This window comes from Hyperolius riggenbachi, chromosome 2 (assembly GCF_040937935.1).
Source record: "Hyperolius riggenbachi isolate aHypRig1 chromosome 2, aHypRig1.pri, whole genome shotgun sequence".
Classification (NCBI taxonomy): Eukaryota; Metazoa; Chordata; class Amphibia; order Anura; family Hyperoliidae; genus Hyperolius; species Hyperolius riggenbachi.
In genome coordinates this window covers 466,821,440-466,846,438 of record NC_090647.1, presented here as the reverse complement: position 1 = coordinate 466,846,438, position 24,999 = coordinate 466,821,440, and positions in this window count along the sequence as shown.

Sequence of the window (24,999 nt, the reverse complement as noted above, 5' to 3'; positions counted from 1 at the left end):
ATTACAATTACAGCTATCAATGAAACTATTTGTAACGTCTGACTAACATATGTATATATCGGCAATGAACCGATATATGACATAAGCAGGAACACTGACTTAGGACTGGAACGATACAGGGAACAGGACTCAGAAGGATTCGCTATCTCTTCGCAGAAATGAACGCAATCCACAAACGGTAACAGGACAGGATTCAGAAGGATTCGTTATCTCCTCGCAGAGATGAACGCAATCCACAAACAGTAACAGGACAGGATTCAGAAGGATTCGTTATCTCCTCGCAGAGATGAACGCAATCCACAAACAGGACCAGGAACAGGATAACTAGCTCAGCACGGGTGATCACGATACGCGCAACCACCAAAACGTGCTAGAACTGACTAGCTGAACACAGGATATAAACAGTTCGTGTACGTATATATCAGCGTCACTGATGTATCAACGTAACACGAATACAAGGAAAATAATAAACGTGCTGGTATGCATATATATGGGCAATGAACCAATATATGATGCAAAACCAACAAAGTATCTTTAGAACAAGAAACACGATCGGGGGCTGAAGCGACAGCAAGACAGGCTTAAACTGAAGCTATGAAAACCCGAGGAGTCCTGCAGGAAGCAGATCTTTATACTGAGGTCATCCAATGGGAGCAGACATGCAGATTCCCACAAAGGTGAATGATAATCAGTCACAAGCTGACAGCAGGGAAAGGCAGACAAAGCTATGCAGCTTAGATGGAAAGAGATCAGAACTGCCTGAGCTGCAGCACTACTACTTCCAGCAATACCTGCTGCAGCAGCGATCATGACAAATATATTAGCTAGCGTCGGAGCATACGGTGCTCCCATAGGTACTCCTCTCACCTGCAAAAAGAAATCTCCCTGTACACGGAAATAATTAGATTTTAAGCATAATCTCAACAAATTATATACAAATGGCGTATCAGTGCCATGACCTCCCATTGTCTCCAGGGCTCTCTGTATGGAATCCAATGCCTCCTGGTGAGGTATGTTAGTATACAGACTAGTTACATCTAAACTGACCAGATATTTAACCTCATTAGCTTCAATCATATCTAAATAATTCAAAAAATGCGTGGTGTCCTGTAAACAAAACGGATTCATTTTTACAATGGGCTGAAGGATACTATCTATATAAATGCCTAAGGGTTCCACCAGGGAGTTCACCGCAGACACGATTGGCCTCCCTGGTGGATGTTCAGAATCCTTATGAATTTTAGGTAACATGTACATCACTGGAATCCTAAATTGTTCCTTGATCAACGATAGCATCAGGGACCGTGATATTACACCTGCATCATACGCTTCAGTGATGACCATCTTTATCTGTTCTTTAATTCTCTGTGATGGATCTCCCGGTGGTGCAGAATAGGTGTCAGTGTCATTGACTTGTCTCATTAATTCAGAAATGTAATCCCCCCTATCCTGCACCACCAGGGAGCCACCTTTATCCGCTTTTTTAAACACCACAGAATCATCTCTCTGTAACTCTCTCAGTGCAGTCCTTTCCCTATATGACAGGTTATGCATAGATTTGTACTTCTCCTGGTCCCAATCTTTTTTCAACGTGTGCATTACCATATTTTCAAAAACCTCCAAGATAGAATTATTAATAGGGGGATCTGACTTATTCTTTACTTTAAGCTTAATTGGAACATCACAGTCCTCATTTCTCCCCATTCTATCCAAACTGTTCACAGGTTTTCTTAAAAAATGCCACAGTTTCCATTTCAATTTTCTCATAAATTTGTACATATCCACTTGAATATCAAATAAATCCTGATAAAAACTTGGAACAAAACTCAGACCGCGATTCAATACCGACAGTTCAGTGGAGTCAAAAACTCTGTTGGCTATATTAATCACTAACCCCTCTGTAGGGGCGTCCACTGTGTTACTATTAGCCGCCACTGCATGTGTCTCCTTCCGGGTATTACTAACCGATGACAATGTCTTAGGGCACATCGCCCCCATCACATTAAAAATGTTCCCCATAGTACTCACTGTCAGTTGTGTCCGTGATGGTTCTGTGGCTGGCTGCTCTGACTCCTGGTGACTCGCTCGGATGGAACTCGTGCGATACTCTGTTTCCTGAACTGTGGGTTGTCCCTCCTGGAGCGAGGCTTGGAACGCAAACTTGTTGCGCCTGCGTCTATGATGCTGGCGCTTCCTCCACCTCGATCTACTACGGCTGCCCTGGGAAAAAAACGTTGAGCGCCCCCTGGCTGATCCTGCTCCGAATCGGACTCTCCGGTTGCTCTTTGTAATTGCTGGCCTCGATTCCCAAAGCCTCGTCTCGCTTGTCTTTGAGCTCGGCGAATGATACTCCAAGTGTTTACCTGATTATTGGCGTAATCCTGAGCGTCTCTTTGGAACTTCTGTACTTTGGTTTTTAACGTAAGTTCCTTAGTTTCTTTGATTACCTCATCCAATTTACATTTAAACTGTGCATAAGACTCAATAGTATCCTTAGCCAACAGTTCGTTTTTCAATCTGTCAATGTCAGATTTAATTTTGTCAATTTGAGGATGTAAATGCTGTATAGTAAGATACATAAGGTCCATAGAACACTTGTTTAAAATTCCATGCCATTTCTTGATGAAATCCGAATCATCTTTGTAAAAAATTGGAGTGAGGGTGACTCTAAGACCTCTGGGAATCCTTTCCACGCGTAAATATTCCGTGAGAGTAGACACATGCAATGAGAGATTGACTTCCCTGAGCGACAGATTTTCAATTTGCTTTTTCAAATTTTCAATGGGATCTGATTCCTCTGAAGTGAAGGTATAACGAACAGACCCTCCTAGTGCAAGGATTGCAAGTCTCTCTTCATCCGAAAAACTATGATAGTCAATTGATGAATTTACATCTGAAGTAACATCCTCCAGTGACATACTTGATGCTGTATTTGAAAAAGCAGGAGCTGTGGGATATTGGATCCAACTTCACACAGCAAGAAAAGACAGATCCCCAGCTCACACTGCTACATATATAATTACCAGGGAGTCAACCAGTTCACACCTGGATCCCATCAAGGTGCATGGACGAACTGTAGAAAGAAAAGGATGACTGGGTCTCCACCTGGATTTAAGCCTCAAAGGCTGACGCAGGCGCAACAAGTTTGCGTTCCAAGCCTCGCTCCAGGAGGGACAACCCACAGTTCAGGAAACAGAGTATCGCACGAGTTCCATCCGAGCGAGTCACCAGGAGTCAGAGCAGCCAGCCGCAGAACCATCACGGACACAACTGACAGTGAGCACTATGGGGAACATTTTTAATGTGATGGGGGCGATGTGCCCTAAGACATTGTCATCGGTTAGTAATACCCGGAAGGAGACACATGCAGTGGCGGCTAATAGTAACACAGTGGACGCCCCTACAGAGGGGTTAGTGATTAATATAGCCAACAGAGTTTTTGACTCCACTGAACTGTCGGTATTGAATCGCGGTCTGAGTTTTGTTCCAAGTTTTTATCAGGATTTATTTGATATTCAAGTGGATATGTACAAATTTATGAGAAAATTGAAATGGAAACTGTGGCATTTTTTAAGAAAACCTGTGAACAGTTTGGATAGAATGGGGAGAAATGAGGACTGTGATGTTCCAATTAAGCTTAAAGTAAAGAATAAGTCAGATCCCCCTATTAATAATTCTATCTTGGAGGTTTTTGAAAATATGGTAATGCACACATTGAAAAAAGATTGGGACCAGGAGAAGTACAAATCTATGCATAACCTGTCATATAGGGAAAGGACTGCACGGAGAGAGTTACAGAGAGATGATTCTGTGGTGTTTAAAAAAGCGGATAAAGGTGGCTCCCTGGTGGTGCAGGATAGGGGGGATTACATTTCTGAATTAATGAGACAAGTCAATGACACTGACACCTATTCTGCACCACCGGGAGATCCATCACAGAGAATTAAAGAACAGATAAAGATGGTCATCACTGAAGCGTATGATGCAGGTGTAATATCACGGTCCCTGATGCTATCGTTGATCAAGGAACAATTTAGGATTCCAGTGATGTACATGTTACCTAAAATTCATAAGGATTCTGAACATCCACCAGGGAGGCCAATCGTGTCTGCGGTGAACTCCCTGGTGGAACCCTTAGGCATTTATATAGATAGTATCCTTCAGCCCATTGTAAAAATGAATCCGTTTTGTTTACAGGACACCACACATTTTTTGAATTATTTAGATACGATTGAAGCTAATGAGGTTAAATATCTGGTCAGTTTAGATGTAACTAGTCTGTATACTAACATACCTCACCAGGAGGCATTGGATTCCATACAGAGAGCCCTGGAGACAATGGGAGGTCATGGCACTGATACGCCATTTGTATATAATTTGTTGAGATTATGCTTAAAATCTAATTATTTCCGTGTACAGGGAGATTTCTTTTTGCAGGTGAGAGGAGTACCTATGGGAGCACCGTATGCTCCGACGCTAGCTAATATATTCATGGCGGAATTTGAATCGAAGTTTATCCTCTCCAATGAGATTTTTGAACGATTTGGGAAAGGATACTGTCGCTTCATTGATGATTTATTTTTTTGTTGGACAGGTCCAGAGGAGGCTTTAATTGAATTTTTTACTCATTTGAATCTCTGCCATGAATCCATTAGATTTACATTGGAATTTCATCCCAACAATTTACATTTTTTGGATGTGGGCATCTCATTGGACAACGGGGTTTTCCAAACAAATGTTTATAAAAAGAGCACTGATCGTAACAATGCTTTATTGGCAAGTAGCTGCCACCCCCGTCCTCTATTGAGAGGTCTCCCAAAAAGTCAATTCATTTGCGCAAGACGCATTACATCCAGTGATGAGGCCTATCACAAACAGGCAGATAGATTGGTTAAAGATTTTGAGGCAAGAGGTTATGAAAGGAGGAATGTGGTGGATACGGCATCTGAAGTAAAAAAGTTGGATAGGAAAACCTTAAGACAGAAAACAGAAAAGGAAAAACGTAATGAGGATATACAGTTCATTTCCACTTTTGATAATCATGCCCAGTTGGTGAGAAAAAGTATATTGGACAACTGGGCATTGATAGAAGCGGATCCGCTTCTGTCTAAAGTATTCCGCTCTCCGCCGACTTTTGTATATAGGAAAGGTAAAAGCATACGAGATACGCTGGTCAAGGCAGACTTAAAAAGGAATTCTGGACAGATTTCTACTTTCCTGCCAAAAAACCATGGGACATTTTCGTGCTTGAGCTGTCAAAACTGTTCAAGCATAATAAGGGGTGACCACGTAGCTCATCCCAGACGAGGCACAAAGATTAAGATTAATGGTAATTTTTCATGCCTTACAGCAAATGTTATATGTTTTTTAAAATGCCCGTGTGGGATGGGCTACGTGGGTCAGACCTCTAGACCTGTGCATGTAAGGATAAACGAGCATCGTAGCAACATAAGACTCTATAAAAAATATCATAATGACCCAGAAAAAAATATCGATTCTCCCATAGGTAAACACTTCTTTGAATCCAATCACATGGTTAGTGATTTAACCTACATCTCTGACCTGGTCAGCAGATATCCACCTGGCCGCCCACTTCGCTCCTCCAACAACCTCCTCTTAACCACCCCACGCATCTCGCACTCCCATGCCAGACTGCAGGACTTCACTAGAGCTGCCCCTATCCTGTGGAACTCTCTCCCGCTGCCCATCAGGCTCGCTCCCACCTTCAACACCTTCCAAAAATCACTCAAAACTCACTTCTTCAAGGAGGCCTACATAAACTCAACACTACCCTAATCCTTTCTGCCAATAACTTCTTGATGCACCCCCTCCTTTTGTGTCACCAGCCCCTCCCTCTAGATTGTAAGCCTTTGGCAGGGCCCTCTTCCCTTGTGTATCATACTTGACTGTGTGCACTTTACCCAGAATTTGGAACTGGTAATTTTTTACCACTACCATTCCAGTTTATGATCTGGCATTGTACTATTATCTGCATTGTGTTGCGTATCTTATTGCTATTACCTGTATTGTTGTATCTATGGTCTGTTACCTGTATTGTTCTGTCAACCCTGTTATCATTGTCTGTAATCCTATTTATTGTACAGCGCTGCGTAATATGTTGGCGCTATATAAATCTAATAAATAATAATAATAATTTACGTTGGTGCGTGTTGGAGAAGGTCACTGCTGGAGAAGGAATGGATAATGAAGTAGCCCTCCTACGAAGGGAGTGCAGATGGATCAGTAGGTTAGATACTCTAATGAGGAATTCAGTTTGAAATGCTTTCTGTAATGTTTACTAATACTGCCACTGCCACTTTAAGTCTCTCTTGAAATGTCCTAATTAAGATTGTGCCCACCCCTTTGGGGTGTGTTTTACTAAGTGGAATGTGATTTATATGTGAGCATATGCTCAGTGTTTTCTAAGCATTTGATAAAGGCTTCTGCCCGAAACGTCATGTGTGGTTTTTAACTATGATACAATATACGCAGCCTTTGAGGCTTAAATCCAGGTGGAGACCCAGTCATGCTTTTCTTTCTACAGTTCGTCCATGCACCTTGATGGGATCCAGGTGTGAACTGGTTGACTCCCTGGTAATTATATATGTAGCAGTGTGAGCTGGGGATATGTCTTTTCTTGCAGTGTTAGTTTTCTGCCACACATAGCGTTTTGAATTTTGGCCAAAAAGTTCCATTTTGGTCTCATCTTACCAGAGCACCTTCTTCCACATGTTTGCTGTGTCCCCCACATGGCTTGTGGCAAACTGCAAACGGGACTTCTTATGCTTTTATGTTAATAATGGCTTTCTTCTTGCCACTCTTCCATAAAAGCCAACTTTGTACAGTGCATGACTAATAGTTGTCCTATCGTGTTCTATCACCTGGGAGGGACAGGTTCACTCCACCCAGGCTTTTATAGACTCGGATTCGGCTGTTAATATTATGGCTTATGATTTTGCTATCAGAATCAGAATCACGTTTATTTCGCCAAGTACAACGGGGGTTGTACCCGGAAATATTTTTGGCACAGACAGGGTCGGAGATGGCACAAACACATGCATGCAATGCAACATATACAGTCAGGTATAGTAGTATAGTGATGCTCATCTGAGCTAGGATATCCGAGTTACTTGGATATCCTAGCTCTTTTTTCACTATACCGAGCTCGAATAGTATTAGCTATCCGGGCTGTGCTATCCGAGCGCACTCGGATAGCAAGCAGCTATCCGGAGATATCCTAGCTATCCGAGTTCGGATAGCGTCACGAGCTCGGATAGCGTCACGCCAGACGTCACCTCGAGTCCTCACAAGCGAATCAGAGGGCTCCCAGCCCTCTGACTGCAGCCAATCACAGAGGGGGAGCCTGGCCAAGCCCTCCTCTATAAATAGCGGACGCCATCTTGCCTCACTCGTCCTGCTTGCGACTTACTGACTGATAGTACTGAGAGAACTGCTCCAGTGCTTTTTGTCTGTGTGCAAGTGCATTGCTATTGTTCTAAACCTAGCGTTTTTACACTCCAACACTTGTTCTTCAACTGTATGGCTTTGTATTGTAGATAGATTGTATTTTAGGCAGTTTAGTTTGGGTGATTACTAGGGGGACTAGGGAGGGAGAGAGACTGTCACTGGTGCTGCAGCAGGCCTGCAGCCAGCAGCTAGGCCCTGTGCCTAGGCAAGGCAGCCTGCCCTGATCTGTGCTCTAGTCTCTAGTTACCTTACCTGTGCTATCACCTGTCCTACTCTACTCCTGTACTACTACTACTTCTGTGTTAGATAGATTTGTACTATTTTGTAGTTAGCAAGGCCCAGCTTTACTGCTATACCTGTCCTGCTGTATCTGCTCTCTGTAATCTAGTCACACCTGTTGTATTATTTAGCTAGATTCTTCTATTGTTTAGTTAGTAGTACTGTATGGTACTGTACTCTAGTCTGTGTATAGGTACCGTCCGTCACCGCGTTACCTAGGGTCTTTGTGCGCGCAGTGCACGTCTGCGCTGTCCGCATCCTCTCGTTAGTGCTACACCCGTCCTATTGTTTATATATTACTTCTATTGTGTATTCGCTGACTTGTACTGTAGTCTGTGTATAGGGACACCGTCAGTCAGCGTCAGCTAGGGTCTTTGTGTGCGCAGTGCGCACTCTCTCGTTAGCGCTACACCGATCTCTGCTGTAGAGTACACCTGTCCGTCACCTCACACACCCACCACCACCAGTCCCACCCCATTAAAGTACCCCATTTGTCCCACCCGCCTTTACATACATACGTTTTTTTTTCATTTGTATAATATTAAAAATATACAATGTCTGGCACTGGCAGCCGCGGTTTGGGCAGGGGCAGCAAGGGCAGCAAGGGCATCGCCAACAGAGGAGGTCGTGGGCGTGGCAGCCGCGCCACCACCACCATGCGCAGTTCTGCATCTGCACCAGTGGCTATTCCGCCATTAGCCACTGGCCGTGGACGCCTTGGCCGCCCAACAGCTGGGAGTCACGCTGCAGAGACACAGCAGCAGCAGCGTGTGGCCCAGATGTTCCTCCCACCGCCAGGTCGTAGCCGTCCTATTGAGGAGAAGGACGCAGACGCTGTGGTGGAACTGATGGTGGATGAGCAGGCCACCATTAGCTCTGGAACCGAGTCCTCCAACCCCGCCACCACTCCTGTTCGCAAGAGCAGCAGCAGCCACCCAGCACTGCCTGGGGGAGAGGAGGAGGAGTGCAGTTCTCCAGCCCCAGCGGGCAACACCAGCACCCTGTCACTCAGCAGCACCTTCATGTTATCCCCAAGCACAGCGGGGCTATGGAATGCTGTTGTGGAAGAATTGGCGGACGAAGGAATGCTCATGGGCACTTTGGGGGATGATGCTTTGGACAGTCAGACAGTGGTGACTGTCCATCCGCCCATGCATGCAGAAGGGGAGGTTGGGGGATCCCAGCAGGACATGTTTGCGGAGGGGGAGGATGATGATGACACTGTGAAGGACAAAGACTGGTTGCCAGGTCCTGGAAGTGGGGATGTCATCAGCTCTGAGAAGGAGGAGGAGGAGGATGCGTCTGCGGGCCTTGCTAGAAGGATCAGCATCGCAGGCATGGGCAGGATCACAAGTGGGCGTGGTATGCAGGCCACACAGCATGCTGATCAGGAGACGAGTTCTGCCAGTGCCACCACCAGCTGCACCAAGAACCCCCCCCCAACCACCACAGGGAGACCCGCGGCAGCAGCACCTTCCAGCCGAAGGGGCAACTTCACCTCCCCAATATGGAATTTTTTCACCCTTCCATATTTGGAGTGCAAGTGTGCCACCTGCAACCAGTGCAGCAAGCAGCTCAGCAGAGGGAAGGAGACCTCTGCGTTTGGCACCACCTCTCTGGTCAACCACCTTGCAGGGAAACACTTTCACGAGCATGAGGAGTTCGTGAAGTTGAAGGAAGCTGGCAGTGGCAGTGGCAGACCCGCCACCACTGCGAAGCCGTCGGCAGCAGGAGTGCATCAGCAACGCACTGCTCCTCCTCCCTCTGCAACTCCTGCCGACGACACTGAGGCCTGTTCTGGCAGCCAGTCCTCAGTGGCCTCCTCTGCTCCCTCCACTGCTTCCCGTGCCAGCAAAAGGCCTCGCCAGACCCTGCTCAGCGACACCTTCCAGGGGGTGGTCAGGGTTCTGCCTCCCAGCAGCCGTCGCGTGCGTCAGCTGAACGGCTTGCTGGCACGGGCCATGTGCTCCCAACTCCTGCCTTATTCCCTTGTGCAGGAGGGGAGCGACATGCGTGCGCTCCTGATGTGTGCAGCCCCCGATTGGCCAATCCCCAGCCGACATTATTTTGCACGCACGGCCATCCCTGCACTTCACCGCTCTGTGATGGCCAATGTCGGGAGAGGGCTGGAGCACGCGGTGGGTCAACGGGTCTACGTCACCATGGACTCGTGGAGCAGCCGGTTTGGGACAGGCCGCTATCTGTCCTTCACCGCGCATTGGGTCAGCTTGGTGGAAGGGGGTGAGGAGGGGGGAGCAGCATCGGTCACTGTGTACTATGTGCAATATAAATTACATACCATTCCTTGCATGAAAGTATTATTTTCTGCTACGTTTCATGTACCTCTTATCTTACTTATTGTTAGAATCTATTCTATATCACCTTGCTTCGACACCATTAACTTCTTACAGTTGCGTCTCACAGACTGTGAGATCACTTGACTCTCCACAAAGCAAGCAGGAAATAGACTTTCTCATGCTTCTTTAAGGTTTACGTTATTTATTCCAGAAACATAAATACAGATAACTACATTTCATCATATCCTGGCAAAGCAGATTTCCATGTTGCGTTACAGCTGCGTGAGTACCTTCCTGCTGAAGGTACCCAGGTCTTCTTGTATCTACTCTATGTTACATCTAGACTACCTATGTACAGCATACATTATATCAGATTACAGAAAGGAAGAACATACTTAGAGGTCCCAGCCAGCCTTGCGAGCTAGTGCGAAAGTAAGAAGCAGAATGAGCTCTGATCGCCCCCCTCGGTTTTAATACCGACTAGGAAAGAGTTAAATGTGACATCATATTTGCCCTCCCCTAGACCAGACTATTGGTTGGGCCACCTCGTGGTGTCATAATACCCACCCACTCGATTAATAATCAATGAGGCATTTGACCTACATGCAGGAATGTGGATGTTTACAAAACCTGGCTGATGTTTATTGTTCTAGTGGTGGTACATGCCCAGGTCAGGGAGACCTGCGGCCTTGTTCAGAGAACAGCTTCTTGGTATGTTCTAGTTCTGCTGACAGAACTGCAGATTTTCTCTCTAAGAGAAAATCCCCTTAAAGGGCAGGTCTGCTCATCAAGCCTTTTTGACTAACTCAGTCCAAATAACTGAGGCCTACTTAAATTATAACAATCCCCCCTAAAAAGGCTTGACCCGCAGATCCCAGCTTCTGAACCCACCCGTACCTGGTTTCTTTTCTTTATGTTTCACTTTTCGATGTTCGTGCTCACACACCTTCTCTGCTCTCGGTGGTTACCCCTTGAAGAGAGAGAGCACGACCTCTTGGTCTTCCTGTAACCAGGCTCTCTGGGGAGGCCCTACTCCTAAGTCCCTCTATACCACATGCTCAGCATTTGCGTCACTTGCGTATCACTCACAAATTTGCATGACCACAGAAAAGTGAAACTCGTTTGTTTGTTACTCAATGGAGCAGTGCCAGGTGCCTTCTAAAAGAGCGCCTTTATACAATCAACTCCATCACCGGTACTACTAAACCTATACCCGTAACCCTGTATATCCCTTAATTTAAAAATATTGGTTCATGAGATTGTTTATGAGGCACCAATCTCTGGACCAGGTTAATTTGTTTTACGTAATTTTAACACACAACCTCACCTGGATAATGATGCCTAAAGTTGTCATCCCCATCCAGACGACCAGTGGGTGTCGAAAGAACTTTGGAACTGCAGAGGCCCAGTCCGAGTGTCCCTGGAACATCACCGGAAACCTTTTCCACCAGGTCGGACTGGAACTCACCTGCTTATTTTTGTGTTCTACGTCATTAAGTCATTAAGATCACCTGGGTCATGGTGAAATCTTACCTCTAACTTAGTGTATTGTTTGTTTAACCTTTGTAACAAAGTGTGGTCGTCCTGGGTCAAAACCTGTTCCCCTTTGTCCCATGTCGTGTTCTCTTTCAGGATGGGAACTTCCCGTGATACTTTGAACTTTAGAGTTCTCTTAACAATTTGAGAAATAACGTCCTCCAACCTGGATGACTGGATCCATATGGGATCTCCGCTCACCCAATATGTTCCCCTTGACAGATCCCCCTTATTGGAACAATTATAAACATGTACCTTGAATGTGTCCTTAGACAGGATGCTAAAAAAAACAACCTTTCCTTCAGCCACCGGAACTATCGGTTTGGCTTCAGGGCGGATCTTTTGAATGGTAGCCTCGCATTCTGCGTTATTAAGCCTGCAGGCTTCTTCACTAAATTTGACTTGCCCCGGCAAACACAGGTACCTCTGTGAGAATTGCCCGCATGAAGACAACTCTACTCGTTTCACCTCCCCGTCTAGCACCAAAAAAGTTTGACCTCTCAGGTCCTGGTGTAAGACACGGGTTGAGGTGGGAACTAAGGAAGTAGCGGCGCCTAAAGGAATGTTGCACCGTTTCCATTTGTTCACCCAAACATCTCGAAGCTGCCATGCAAAAGATCCTTCTCCAGAAAAATCGATATACCTCCCCTTGTCCAATCTCAGTTGCACAGGATCTTTAAGCATCTCCCTGACAAAATATGCCCCCAACTGTCCTGATTGGACCTCTTCCCCCCTTATGTCCTGAGGCACAATATGTACCTGAGGTCGGGAAGGCTGTACTCTCTGCAATCTTTCAATTAAGAGTACCTCTTCACTTACCCAACTAGCATGAGGATAAGCGGCTGCATATGGACTGTGTAATATCGTCCCCTGTGGTGACCCGTGTAGTGTGGATGGGGTTCCCTGTGTTTGCTTTCCCTCCCCCGGGACCGCTCTCCCCACCCTCTTTGTCACCTGGAAATGTGGCTTGATCTCGATTTTTACTTCTTGTTTCGAGAACCACCAACCCTCGGCTTTCCAGCCTTTACGTGTGTATAGTTGTTTCAGAGGCACTCTCTGTTGGTAGCTCCAGAGTGTGATGTTGTCCCCTGCGTCTCTCTGGTAGGAGAATTGACGCCTCCTGCTCGTTCCTCTCCAATCTGGAACCATCTCACTCTGCATAACCAAGACAAGGTACCACTGAATCACACACTCCACCTTTTGCATGTACCCAGTGTACTGCACTGTACCTTTTAACAACTCTTTGGATCGGTGCATCGATTCTGGGAGTGTGGCATTCAATAGCAGATTTACACTGCCATTCAATTCCCACTGCCCGCACACCTGACCCTTCAGACCTTTCACCCACATTGTGCCATGAAATTTGTTTTCTCCTGGCACAAGTGCTCTTTTCCTCCGTCCCTGCATGGTCCATCTGTACCAAGCGGAGGGAGGTGTGAAAGGATTAGTACCTTTGTCACCAAACATTAACATGCTTGGGCCTTGCATTCTCATTAACCCCTTATTATACATGAGAATGTCCTCTCTTCGTTCTCCTAGGACGAAACGGCAACCTAGGATCACCATCAGCACGGTACTCTTCATTATAAAAGCACCACCTTGGGAAAGAAAAACATTAGCAATTTGCACTATGCTTTGCTCAGTCAGTTTTTTTAGACGTTTTCCGATCTCAGGAATCTCGTGTTTTAGTCTCTTTCCAATTTCAGGAATCTCGTGTTTTAGTCTCTTTCCCATTTCAGGAATCTCGTGTTTCTCCAAACTTAGATTGGCATCTGGAACCTTTCGCTTATCCGACTGACATCTCCATCTTTGCTGCCAGCACTGCAGCTGTCTCGAGTCCATATTGCCTAACTCCTGAAATCAAAATACAAACAAATCAATTCTTATTATTGATTTGGGATTCGCCCTGCGGCTTGTACTCTGTACACTTTAAATTGATCAATATATATCGTAATTGATCTCGTTGCTTTATGGTTCTCATCTCATGAACTCTGTTTACTCTTTTTGGTAGATTGGAGTTAAACTTCACCTCCCTACCTCAGTACTATCCTCAGTACTTATCTGTTTAAAATATGCTCCCGCGGACTTCATCTCTGGAAGCTCTCACCTCATTGCAGCTCCTTCCACATCCCCCCCTATCTGTCCATGCGCGGCCGTCACATGCACAGATTACGGATGCCACACCTGTTTCTGCTTTGCAGGTGAGCCTGCAATGCTCTTACTCATTTTCGCATTAACTTATCTAGAACTTCATCGCGATACCAGCTTTGCTAGAAGCTCTGTGTGTTGTACCCTCTGATCAATGTTTGCCGTGCCACTACCTAAACTACAAAAAAATGGCTGCCTCCCTGTAGGAAGGAGCACTTAACACTTAAACTACACAGGGTGCAGGGCTAAGCATACCAACGTCACATGCCTGTATGCAGATCCCTAAATGCCCACGTGGTAGGTAGTCATATGGCAAACACCGTACTGATACACTGTCACTCTGTACATGGCAATTCTTTCATTTGTATAATTGCCCCATGAACTGCTGTCAGTTCTTGTTCTTTGTGCTACAATTGATAGGAGCTGGAAAAAAACATCTTCGACCAATCAGTGGACGAAAAAAAACGCACAAAAAACAGCCCCAGCCCAGCATAGACCTCTTAGTCAAGCTCTGGCCCTGTCCACGACAAAAACCTGAAAAAAACGTTACCGCTCTGCAGCAGCGGCGACGGAAACCCGGATTGGTCAATTCCCTTTTTTCCAACTCCGGCACCCCCTTGCTGCATTGTTGGGAACTCATGCTGCAACACCCATTAAGGTGCCCCACTTACAGGAATAATCCCATAAGCAACCCAGTACAGACCCATTCCTGATCTGCGCTGTTCATTGTCTCCCTGCACCTAGCTGGGAAACATTTCCTATCCGTGACCATGCTAGTCTTACAGTAATAGCTTGGTGCACATATTCTGGCATTCCTTTCCATGGACCCAGGGAAAAGCTTCTGGGGAAATACTTTGAGAACCGAGACACTCAGTAGAATGTCTCTGTATTTCTACCCCCCTCCCTTTCAGCTGCTCTGCCCGGAGCCGCGAGCACAGCCTGACGTGACGTGGATCCCCCAGCCCCTCCTCCCCCCCTGCCATGACGTGTGGGAGCCATGACTCTTGGGGGCGGGCCCTCTCCACTGCCGCCATTTTGAGTCCTGGACTACCAGCTAAGATGGCTGCTATCAATCTCCCGTAGCAACCACTTAATCCTATACACATTAGGAGAGAAACAAATTCACACAGAACAACATTTTATGCATAATTACACAGCATCGATACACAGTGCAGAGAAAAAACAAAACAAAGAAAAAATCAGCATTTCGCCACATACATTCCTGGATGTCCGTAAAAACCTAAGGAAAAATCCTTTTTCCCAGCTGCAATTCTGCAGTCGTATCACCCCGGGACATGGAACTCCCTCTCTACACAAATCATCTGCAGCTTATCTCAGCCATAACTCAGAACTACCAAAGCGCGCAGCATAACTCCAAACCACATTAACAGCTAGTACTTCTGAGACGAACAACAGACAAGCTGGCTACACAACATTAAACATATGCAGACATTTAAACCTTTAAGCAGCTCTGACTGGAACGAAATAAGCTTGCTCCTCTCACTACACTTTACCACTACGCTCCTCTCTATCCCCTCTCCCTCCCCACCAGTACTAACAGACTGAAACACCGCTGGCTTATCTCCTGCTGCGGGGGATCCCCCCCCCCCCCCCACACCTCTGGCCCATTTCCCAGATCTTCTCTGTAAAATGAGAGCAAAAGACAGACAAAAAAAAGGGAACAAGAGGAGAAAGAGAGAGAAAAAAAAAACCCAATCAACATCTGACCCGCGAAAGAAACCATGCCTGCGACAACTGTGGATGTAACCACATTCTAAACCGTATATTACCACTACGTAAGTATGCAACACAGGAACATTGAATCCTAAGAGAAAAATCAAAGCACATAAACTCTGAAAACAGCACTATGTATTTACAACGGAGCTGCTCCTATCCTCACCCCTCCCACCACGCACGGGAGAGATGAGAAGCCCGCAGCCTCCACACTGCAATTAACACAAAACACAGAACACATTATCCTCTCCTTGTACAATAAAGATAATGCAATATATCAACGTAAATCATACGTGCCTGATCTGCAGACTCTTCGCAATTCATCAGCATTCCACAAATTTTTTCCCTCTGCGAAACGTCTGTGGACTCTGGAACGTCAGGGGGGGGGGGGGCACTCACCATCTTCCCCCACAGCGGATCGATCTCCAGCGGCAGTTGCGAGCAGCCGTAGCCTCGGAGGGTTCCTTCCGACCCAGGTTTAGGCTTGTAACTGTGTGCACTTCAGTTACAGTGTAACGTCCCAGAGTTTCGCCGCTGATATCCTCGAATTGCAGCCGTGTGCTTGGCTCCCGCACACACCCCACACCACTTATCAGTATCAGCTTGATAAGCTTTACAGTTCGCGCCTATTCCGCTTGTTTTGCTGTGGAATATCTTGAAAACTTCTTCGGCCCCCGGCCCCTGTCTGCTTGTTTAGCTAGGCAGTGAAGGGCTTCAGCACCACTGTTAGAATCTATTCTATATCACCTTTCTTCGACACCATTAACTTCTTACAGTTGCGTCTCACAGACTGTGAGATCACTTGACTCTCCACACAGCAAGCAGGAGATAGACTTTCTCAGGCTTCTTCAAGGTTTACATTATTTATTCCAGAAACAGAAATACAGATAACTACATTTCATCATTTCCTGGCAAAGCAGGTTTCCATGTTGCGTTACAGCTGCGTGAGTACCTTCCTGCTGAAGGTACCCAGGTCTTCTTGTATCTACTCTATGTTACATCTAGACTACCTATGTACAGCATACATTATATCAGATTGCAGAAAGGAAGAACATACTTAGAGGTCCCAGTCAGCCTTGCGAGCTAGTGCGAAAGTAAGAAGCAGAATGAGCTCTGATCGCTCCCCTCAGTTTTAATACCGACTAGGAAAGAGTTAAATGTGACATCATATTTGCCCTCCCCTAGACCAGACTATTGGTTGGGCCACCTCGTGGTGTCATAATACCCACCCACTCGATTAATAATCAATGAGGCATTTGACCTACATGCAGGAATGTGGATGTTTACAAAACCTGGCTGATGTTTATTGTTCTAGTGGTGGTACATGCCCAGGTCAGGGAGACCTGCGGCCTTGTTCAGAGAACAGCTTCTTGGTATGTTCTAGTTCTGCTGACAGAACTGCAGATTTTCTCTCTAAGAGAAAATCCCCTTAAAGGGCAGGTCTGCTCATCAAGCCTTTTTGACTAACTCAGTCCAAATAACTGAGGCCTACTTAAATTATAACACTTATTTCATCTCTTGCGGTCCGTTGGACTGCATTCTGGATCACACTGTGCCAGAAACAGATAATTCTAAGGTCAATAGGTAAGAGTCATACAGGTAAGTGACCCCGCTTTTCTACAAAAAAATAGAGCACACCTTCCATGAATGGGCTGTACTTTTTTATATACAAGCCCAGGAAGAAGAGAACAAAGGAGGGCAAGTTCCCACCACAGTTCTAGGACATTAGTTCTTTGTCATCATTTGAGATCCTGCTTTAGATCTTTATATCATCACTCAGGATCCTGCTCAAGGAGCAGGTAAATAATCTGCCCGGGAACTGGAGGATCAGGTCCCAGTTAAAGGCACCGTAGCCCACCAGATTGCTGGCCTTGTGGCGACAGAACCATGCCAGGGAAATCAGTAAAGTAGATCTGTTTCCACCAAATGGGAAAAGAGCCAGAGTTCCACCAGATGCACACATCCAAGATGATAAAGCAGGCTGTCTAGGAATCAATGGACTCCTATGTAGGCTCTTTGGTCCCCAAGCATCCTCCCAGCAAATCAATGAAGATACTGAATATCCTCAATCATCTATGGTTTAGCATGAATCCAATGAGAGTGAGCATACAGATATCTGGTTTCTGTTTCTCCTTTATCCAAACCATCTGTGAAGCCATTCACTGGGAAGAGGAAACCCTTCTCCAGGCTAAGAAACGTCTGAAATAATTATCATTTTCCTTTCCTGTCTTGAAAGAGATCAAATAAAGATGAATTGGAAAAGGTAAGGAGAAAGTCCTTCCTGAAAAAGCAGACTTTCCAAACATCATCCTTTTTCTTCAAGAAAATTCTCCTGTCCTAGTGTTCGTTTCCATGGTGGACATGTCAGTCATGTGTCTTGCATGCCATGTAAGGTTAAAAGTCTTGATTACTTTTTAAGATGTCCTAGACCATAAACTTGATATAGATTTAACGATGGTGTATACCACTACTGGAGGGGCATGTAAACCAGCCCTGGCTCTATATTCAGTTGCCACGGAAGTGGACAAGGATTCTGATTCTATCCTGGCAGCTTAGAAAACTTTCATATTGTCTCTAAGTTTATTAGGGAAGCGGCTATAGATTTTGTCTAGTCCACTTAATATGCCAGGCTTTTTGCCATGACAGTGAATTGGCCTGTTAAAAAAAAAAAATCTAGTCTGCCGATCCCAGCTTCCAACAAAATGTGTTTAAAATTCTGTTTGATAGAAGAAATCTTTTTAGTAACAAGTTGGATCTGGCAACCAACAGTCACCAAGGCTGGTATTATACCAAAGGAGAGAAGGCATTGCGGAAGGAAAGAGCAGACCATAGGAATTGGCAAACTTCACATGCTAATCTCCATAAGCTCACAAAGCAGTCAGCGCAGAGTCCTATTGACAATTCTGAAGTCCAGATAGTAGCTGCAAGACTTCAGCAGTTCCATATTATCTGGAAAAATCAATAAAGGACGAGTGGGCCACAGATACAGAGTGGTTCGGTTTTTCTTGGATGTGCAAGTTCACTCCACCACTCAGTCACTTTGTCTTTACAGAGACCTGCTTTTTTACATTCATGACTTATTGCAGAAAACGGCTTTTATGTTGGTTCCAGAAGAGGAGCGCTTTCAGGAAGTCTACTCTCCTCTCTTCATTGTAAAGAAGTCAGGTGATCTGCGTTCAGTACTGGATCTGAAATTCCTAAATCTTCATCTTTCTTAAAACATTCAAGATGGAGTTACAACAAATGAATGGACCAGCCATTCCCTTACAGAACTGAATATATTCAATAGACTTGGCAGATACATTCATTATTTCAAACTTCTTTCCACAATGCAGTTGGTAACATTCTTCTCCAGTAACCATCCTCCTTCTCGACATTATCACATCCATGACAACCTTTTTTGGTACTAGTGTGTCTGGTGGCTCAGTTGAGAAAGCAAAGTTAGGACTTTATCACTATTTAGACAATCTTTTGTTGCTAGCCTCAGATCCCAAGGCTCTACTGTGTTAGCAGTCTCTCATCCTCTAATAGTGCAATTTATGAAGGCTGCCACCAAAAACAAGCATCCTAATTGAAACCTTTTTCCAAAGTGGGAACTGCGCAGGTTCTCAGTTACCTAGCAAAACCTCTTTTTGACCCAGTGAAAGACTGCAGGAGATGAGACTTAACCTTAAGAACTATGCCTCTAGTCGCTATCTCTTCAGACAGAAGAGTTTCCGAGCTCCAGGATCTAGGGGCTTATTCTTGACATTCTACTGAGTAGTTTTGAGACCACTACAGCACTTCACTTCCGGGCTTCCCATTAATCAGGATCGGACAGTGCCATCTTTTATGGATACAAATTCCTCTGATCTGCATGTTCTAGATGTTGCAAGAACACTTAAAGAGAGTCTGAAGCGAGAATAAATCTCGCTTCAGACCTCATAGATAGCAGGGGCACGTGTGCCCCTGCTAAACCGCAGCTATCCCGCGGCTTAACGGGGGTCCCTGATCTCCCAAATCCCCTCCGTAATGCGGGGGAGCGTTTCCGCATTGGGGCAGGGCTAACCGCCGCAGCCCTGCCCCACGCGCGTCTGTCAGCGCGTATCTCCGCCTCTCCCCCGCCCCTCTCAGTCTTCCTTCACTGAGAGGGGCGGGGAGAGGCGGCGATGCGCCGCTGACAGACGCGACTGGAGGCAGGGCTGCAGCCGTTAGCCCTGCCTCCAGGAGCGACCAAGTCTGTGACCAAGTGTCGCAGTGGGGGGTTTGGGGGTCAAGGGACCCCTGTTTAGCGGCGCTATTGCGGCAGTTTAGCAGGGGCACACGTGCCCCTGCTAACTATGAGCTCTGAAGCGAGATTTATTCTCGCTTCAGAGTCTCTTTAAAGCCTATGTGAATGTAACGAGGGAGCTTCAGGAAATCAGAACAGCTCTTCATAATTCCATCAGGTCTGAGAAAGAGCCAGCTAACATCAAACTCAAAAGATCTCTTCATGGCTCAAATGAATCAGCAAAGCCTTTTATTAAGGCTAGCCTATTATCAGGGTTTTTGACCTTGTCCCTCTGGGTGTTATCACAGTGCACTCTTCTCAGCTGTCCCCTGTGCCACCTTCGCTATCCGGGCAAAGATTCACCAGGCTGCCAACTTTTCCTCTGTCCATACTTTCATTGCCCATTTCAGAGTCAATCCAGCAGCCTCCATTTCAGTTTAATTTAGAAAGAAAGTTATTTCTGAATCTGTTAAAGCCTTAATTGAAATTATTTTTGGTCAGCAAGTCTTGTCCCACCCTTACTTTTTTCTGCTAGTTAACCTTTTTCCGACCACGTCACACCGATGGGCGTGGCTGCGGCGGCAGCCCCAGGACCAGGACCGCCTAACGCCGATTGGCATAAAGTCCTGGGGCTGTAATTTGCATGAGATCGCGCACACGCTGCGCGCGCCTCTCATGCTCGGAGGGCGGAGCTCCGTCCCCTATTCAGTCTCTGAGCGGCTATTGCCGCTCGGGAGACTGATAGACGGCGATCACGCCGTCTATTTACACTGTGCAGCACTGCGAAGTGCAGCGCTGCGATCAGCAGCAGCGCTGCACTGGGGACAGCCGTGTGACATGGCTGTCCCCTTGGGGGACAAGAGAACGATCTGGTCGCATAGGCAGAAGCCTATGACAGCCGATCGCCGTAATTGGCTGGCTGTGGGGAGGGAGGGAGGGAGGGAAGGGTTTTAAAGAAACTGGGATTTTTATTAAAAAAAACAACCAATAATATTTATTATAAAAAAACAAACATGGGGGGAGCGATCAGACCCCACCAACAGAGAGCTCTGTTGGTGGGGAGAAAAGGGGAGGGAATCACTTGTGTGCTGTGTTGTGTGGCCCTGCAGCTTGGACTTAAAGCTGCAGTGGCCAATTTTACTAAAAATGGCCTGGTCACTAGGGGGGTTTAGCCCTGCAGTCCTCAAGAGGTTAAATCCCATATGTATGCTGCCATGGAGGCATATGGAAAACGGAAAATTGTATACTTACCGAACGGTAATTTTCCTATCCATGGCAGCATAGGGATTCCCCTCCCTTTCCTTTTGTTGACTTTTTGCTGTTCTCCGGTTCGGCTAGTCAATAAGAATGCTGCTCGCTAGGGGTCACTTTCTTTTATAGCTAAGGTCCTGTTAATTGGTAGGGGTGGGGCTTAACCCATATGTATGCTGCCATGGATGCACATGGAAAGGAAAATTACTGTTAGGTGAGTATACAATTTTCCGTTTTCTTCACTCCTAAACCAAACTGCAAGTGCAGGTGCATCCTCTGCATGGTGGCAATCCACTCCACGCACCCCCCAATACAAATCCCCTCATTACAAGTAAAAACTGGCTAGTCAGCTCAACCAAACACTAGCAGTCCAAGTAATTCATTCTGTGAGCAGGATACACAAGGAGGGAGAGCCCTAAAGGGCCTATTTCCACTAAACGTGAATTTCTGCATCCAGGATGCAACACATTAATGAATGGAGATGTTTCCATACAATGACAATTTTTTGACGTGATGCGATGCGGGAAAAATTTGGATGGTGTGTTGCATTTTTTCACATGTGGGTGCAATCTGGATGCAAATCACGGCTAATGTAAGTCAATGGGACCACATATATCCGAGGAAATTTGCGTTGCGAATGTGGATTTACCCAGCAAGCACATGTGACACATGATGTGGTGTTGCAAGGCAGTTTACAAATTGCAACACAAATTTACGCATATGCATAACGCGCATCTGCATCAAAAGCGGATGTGGATTTCTGGACGCAATTCAAATGCATGCTAGTGGAAATAGGCCCTTTCAAACATTTACATTCTAAAGGGAGGGGGGCTGAATCGAGAGGTTCTCGGCCAAGAGAGTAAGAGCATGGATGAGGTGGGGTAGGCCTTCATGAAGAGGTTGATATTGAGGGCTTGTTTGAAGGTGCTGGAGGAAGGGCAGGCCTGATAAGGCAGTGGGAGAGGGTTCCAAAGGATGGGGACGGCTCTAGTGAAGTCCTGTAGTTGTGCATGGGAGTGCGTGATGTGTGGGGTGGTTAGTAGGGCTGAGCGTAATGACCTAATTACGAATTTCCGAAATTTCGCGAAATTACTACAATTACGATTTTAACAGTAATCGGAATTTCGTAATTTTCGCAAATTACGCAAATTTTCGTAATTACGATTACGAAATTTAGTATTTTAAAGTTTGTATCCCTCTAGATGCCTAAAATGAATAGCACAGCCAGCCAGCCCTCCTTCTCCTCCCTCCCTCTCTCTCTCTCTCTCTCTCTCTCTCTCTCTCTCTCCAGAGATCTGTAGTATTTCAAAACCATACTCACATTCATGACATGTCCAGGGATCAAACCCAGGCCAACCACATGGAAGACAGCTATGCTCACCACCATACCACCAAACACACACTAAATAGACTGCTAACCTAAATCTTACTTGTAGACAGTCATATGAGACACATGCTGGGTGCAGGGCTTTGTGATTGGACCATGGACCATGCGATAGAGTGAGGTGCAAAAATGAAATCATGCCTAGCAGAGGATGGTTTCACAATGCTAAATGCTAGGCTGGCTGTGGTGCAATTGGTTAGTGCATCTGGCTGGTAACAGCAAGGTTACAGGTTCAATTCCATCCAGGCATGTCTTTTCCTTTTGCGTTCAACAGTTGTCCAAACAGAGCCAACAGAGCCCCAGATAGCCATGTAGAGTTAGGTCACAGCTAGCCTGGCTGTGGTGCAATTGGTTAGTGTGTCTGGCTGGTAACAGCAAGGTTACAGGTTCGATTCCATCCAGGCATGTCTTTTCCTTTTGCGTGCGCGCGCTGCGCCATTGAACCCCATGGGGTATTTTGCGTGCGTAAAACTTTACGCATGCAAAACTTTGTGCTCGGTGTTTGGACAACTGTTGAACTCAAAAGGAAAAGACATGCCTGGATGGAATCGAACCTGTAACCTTGCTGTTACCAGCCAGACACACTAACCAATTGCACCACAGCCAGGCTAGCTGTGACCTAACTCTACATGGCTATCTGGGGCTCTGTTGGCTCTGTTTGGACAACTGTTGAACGCAAAAGGAAAAGACATGCCTGGATGGAATCGAACCTGTAACCTTGCTGTTACCAGCCAGACACACTAACCAATTGCACCACAGCCAGGCTAGCTGTGACCTAACTCTACATGGCTATCTGGGGCTCTGTTGGCTCTGTTTGGACAACTGTTGAACGCAAAAGGAAAAGACATGCCTGGATGGAATTGAACCTGTAACCTTGCTGTTACCAGCCAGATGCACTAACCAATTGCACCACAGCCAGCCTAGCATTTAGCATTGTGAAACCATCCTCTGCTAGGCATGATTTCATTTTTGCACCTCACTCTATCGCATGGTCCATGGTCCAATCACAAAGCCCTGCACCCAGCATGTGTCTCATATGACTGTCTACAAGTAAGATTTAGGTTAGCAGTCTATTTAGTGTGTGTTTGGTGGTATGGTGGTGAGCATAGCTGTCTTCCATGTGGTTGGCCTGGGTTTGATCCCTGGACATGTCATGAATGTGAGTATGGTTTTGAAATACTACAGATCTCTGGAGAGAGAGAGAGAGAGAGAGAGAGAGAGAGAGAGGAGGAGGAGGAGGAGGAGGAGGAGGAGGAGGAGGAGGAGGAGGAGGAGGAGGAGGAGGAGGAGGAGGAGGAGGAGGAGGAGGAGGAGGAGGAGGAGGAGGAGGAGGAGGAGGAGGAGGAGGAGGAGGAGGAGGAGGAGGAGGAGGAGGAGGAGGAGGAGGAGGAGGGGGCAGGGGCTGGCTGTGCTATTCATTTTAGGCATCTAGAGGGATACAAACCCTTACAAACGTGAAAAAGTAAAATTTCGGTTGGACACACGAAATTCGTAATTATGGGAGTGAAATTTCGATTACGAAATTGTAAATTACGATTTGAAAATTAATTACGAAATTACGAATTTGGGTCGTAATGTTAAATTTCGCATTCGTAATAAAAGCAGTTCGAAATTTCGAAAATTTCAGCTCATCTCTAGTGGTTAGGAGTGGCATGGGTGACCAGATATGTATCTGCTGAGCATGTCAAAGATGTGGGTCGGGCAGGACTTTTGCATAATTTGTTTGGCCCTCAAAATAGGCCTGGTGCACACCAGAGGAGTTTTTCTGAGCTTTTTGAGTTTTTAAATCTGCTAATGTTATCCTATGTGTCTGTGCACACTGGAGCAATGAGGTTTTGTAAAAAAAAAACCCATAGCATTACATTGGGAAGAGCTTTTGAAACCTCTAAAAGCTCTTCCCAATGTAATGCTATGGGTTTTTTTTTTACAAAACCTCATTGCTCCAGTGTGCACAGACACATAGGATAACATTAGCAGCAGATTTAGAAACTCAAAACGCTCAGAAAAACTCCTCTGGTGTGCACCAGGCCTTACATGGTAGTGGGAAAATTGGCCTATCAAAATTGGATGTGTATGCACCCCAAAAGCTTGGGGCACACCTAATCCTTGACAATTTTACCACTGCTAGTGTTGGGCGAACAGTGTTCGCCACTGTTCGGGTTCTGCAGAACATCACCCTGTTCGGGTGATGTTCGAGTTCGGCCGAACACCTGATGGTGTTCGGCCAAACTGTTCGGCCATATGGCCGAACTAAGAGCGCATGGCCGAACGTTACCCGAACGTTCGGCTAGCTCTGTGATTGGCCGAACGGGTCACGTGTAGTGTTGGGCGAACATCTAGATGTTCGAGTTCGGGCCGAACATGGCCGCGATGTTCGGGTGTTCGAGCCAAACTCCGAACATAATGGAAGTCAATGGGGACCCGAACTTTCGTGCTTTGTAAAGCCTCCTTATATGCTACATACCCCAAATTTACAGGGTATGTGCACCTTGGGAGTGGGTACAAGAGGATAAAAAATTTAGCAAAAAGAGCTTATAGTTTTTGAGAAAATCGATTTTAAAGTTTCAAAGGGAAAACTGTCTTTTAAATGCGGGAAATGTCTGTTTTCTTTGCACAGGTAACATGCTTTTTGTCGGCATGCAGTCATAAATGTA